Source organism: Atta colombica, unplaced genomic scaffold (genome assembly GCF_001594045.1).
Source record: "Atta colombica isolate Treedump-2 unplaced genomic scaffold, Acol1.0 scaffold293, whole genome shotgun sequence".
Taxonomy (NCBI): Eukaryota; Metazoa; Arthropoda; class Insecta; order Hymenoptera; family Formicidae; genus Atta; species Atta colombica.
This window is the reverse complement of record NW_017259396.1, coordinates 1,013,194-1,016,475: the sequence shown is the minus strand read 5'-3', so window position 1 is coordinate 1,016,475 and position 3,282 is coordinate 1,013,194. Positions and strand designations below refer to the sequence as shown.

Sequence of the window (3,282 nt, the reverse complement as noted above, 5' to 3'; positions counted from 1 at the left end):
AAAGCATATATCAACGATGGGATTCATTTAAATGGCTCTAAAATTATTCCTTAAAAATCTGTGTAGTTCTGTAATCAGTGTATTTATGAATTTGCGTCCGCGTCAGTATAATTATATGTACATTATAAATTGTAATAAGGTGTAATGATTAATTAATCATTAAATTTGATCTAACTTTAGTGAGATAAAGATTCCGGATTGTTTCAATACCAGCTGAAAAAAAATTTTTTTAATTGTATTTTAAATATTTTTATGTAATTTTAAAATTAAAAATTAAAAAACTTTCATTGAATATTAATTTATATATGAAGAACATTCTGCTTATTAATTTATTTTATTCAGATTATCACTATAATATATGGCTATGACAATCTTTTTACAGCAAAATGGTTGTGTAGTTGAATGGTTGCAATATCGTTTCCAAAGCTTAGACAAAAATAATACTGCGGTGTAAGCTGCGACAACATTATTGAAGACATTTTGAAGCTTCATGGTTATGACAACCTTTCCGCAGCAAAATAATTGCGCAGCTAAATAGCTGCAAAGCATCGTCTTCAAAGTCCAAAAAATGTTGTCCCATTTTTGCTGCTACAACTTTGTAGTGACTGTCATAGACAAAAATGCTGCGATTTAAACTGAGACAACGTTATCACAGACGTTTTAAAGCTTCATGTGTTACTTGGGAATGCATACTACTTATTCGGCGGCACGCATCTTATCAACCGGAATCTCGGCGTGCAAATACACAGTGATAGCGTGGCAACATTGTTTACGTAGCGCCACGCTGTATATCGCAGAAAACAAACACAGCGTACTGGGAATCGAGGGCCGGTTAAATTATTCAATTAAATTCTTTGAAATATTCAACGTATTGTAAAATACAAATACGTCTAATCTCTCTTCTCTTTATTTTAAATTGATTTTATTAAACGGATTATTGTACATTTTATTTTTTATTTTTGTTTATTTTTTGTTCTTTATGAATAACGTCGCATAGAATGGTGATTAATTCCATTTATTGTTTTTTTTAATTTTAATCCCACGAATATATATATCATAATTCAATTACGAGTAATATGCATAGATATAAGTATACATTACTATGTATACTTATCCAACAAATTTTGACTGTTACACATAAATTATTCAATTCTTTTTTATAAAAGTTTTAATAATTGGTCAATTACTCTATTTGAAAAGAACGATTAAATCAGATTTTTATTTAAAAAATAAGATTTCTGTTTACATAAAAAATATAAAAAAAATAAAAGTGTTGATAAAAATTTATTTAATAAAGAAAAAAAATTTATTTAACAAAGAGCATTTTTACTAATTTCTCTAATAAAAATGAACTTCTCTGAATGAAATATTATTTAGATTCCTGAAAATTTCGAATTTCGCTTCAAGCATTTTGTGCAGTTTCAACTTCAGACTTAATCAAATTTTATTAAACGTTAATTTGATCGATTATACAGCAACGCATGCATTCAAGAGCAATATATCTTTATTGAATGCCGCTGCATGCGCATAGTTAATTCATGTCTCATTAACAGAGAATATTTATTATATGAAATAATTAGTATATTATGTAACATAATTAATCATCTCCGATGATATTAACTGATTTATCATGGAAGACTAGCTCGCTATTGATTCTCAAGCAGCCTCATTGCTGCTGCTCTCTTTTCTTGTAGGAAACGCAATCAAGTTCCTCGAGAAATAGGACAGATCATACGAAAATTGCGTATATCGGATTAGCATATTTGCGATCGCTCGTTCTGGCCGTCGGCCGTGTTGTAATCGAACTTGCACATCTAGTCGACGACGGAAGTTCTGATCAGTGCGCAGTAACTTTATTATCGGCTTAAATCCCATTAAAAGTTTCCCTGTAATACCGGTTCGAGAAGATGTGATAGCGCCGATTTATTCGCATTTAGTTTAGATTACGCGAATTTTCAATGCTGTAAATTGATTTGTACCTCATTACATCTTTCAAGAGTATTTCAGCATAATTTTCAAATGTTTAAAAATGTTGAATCGTGTTTCGTATATGTCTTCTTTTTCTGTGAGAAAAACTGAAGTACATATTTGAAAAATTGTACAAGTCTTTCATTTTATGCTTCTGAAAATAAATGAAAAATTAGTTTATCATTGAGCAATTCACCTCGATGAACAATCAAATTAAATCACTTTTCAGCACATTTATTACATAGTTCATATAAAAATTTATAAAAAATTTTCTTTAAAAATATTATATTTTATTTTTTAATTATACAATTATTAAAATAAATTATGTTTATATAAATACAATAAGTTTAGCTTTATACTTTTTGAATAATTTATGAATATGCTTTATATAAGTCTTCTGATGAAAGGACAGAAAATCGACAAGGTTGAGTTATCGTATCAAGGTCTCCAATTCATCTCGTTTGACACAAAAAAGATCGCAAGCGGTTCACCGAAAGGAATTTGCCTCTTGCGAATTTCATTGAATGTCAAACGTGCATATCCTCGTGGTGACAGGAAGAAGTTAATTGGAAGTCAAGATACGAAGTTTATATGTCAAAAAGGTTTAAATTCTCTAGTTCTCCTTATGCGTTGCCTTGATGCTGCTCGTCGAAGCATCAAAATAAATCGAGTCATTTCTGTAAAGGTCACGTCAGATCGCGAAATTCATGGAAACCATACGATAAGAACTCAATGTCGTTGCATAATTATTAATGCAGTTTGTCAGAGAGTAATTTATTGTGCTTCTCTCGATTACCTTGTGTAATGAGATAAGAAATATTTCTATTTACCGAATGGTTATTGCGTATTGCAAAATTGCAATGTTTTTGCCGTTTGGAATTTGAATTAACGTTGCTTCTGATAAAATAAATATGTATTTCGTCCTACATACTGCGTGCTAAAGTTCAATTTACGTTTAAACAGAAAACAAAAATAAAAGTAAATCAAAAATTAAAAAGAAATCTTACATCCATGTTTTTTTCTAAAACTTTTCTTTTCAGAAAAAGTTCTTAACTTTTTATTACTCGAAGATTATCGATTTTTTTAACGTTTTGAAAAAAAAACGAAACAAAAGAGAATATTTGGTTGCCAGATTCTAGCATTAAAATATCGTTATGCTTTTTAAATGTCCTGTAATTTAATTGTAATTTAAAAGGTAGAAGATAATAAAAGAACAATCGTGCAGATAACAAAAGTACATAAAGTTCAATATATCGAATCATTGTACGCCGCGACACACACACACACACACACACACACACACACACACACACA

General features: G+C 29.5%; 1 protein-coding gene across 1 annotated transcript in view; it reads left to right on the top strand.

The window, feature by feature from the left end:
* The window catches only part of LOC108690029 (atrial natriuretic peptide receptor 1-like), a 113,364-nt gene that overhangs the window by 106,081 nt on the left and 4,001 nt on the right, over nucleotides 1–3,282 (top strand). The gene's annotated exons all lie outside the window — the stretch shown is intronic.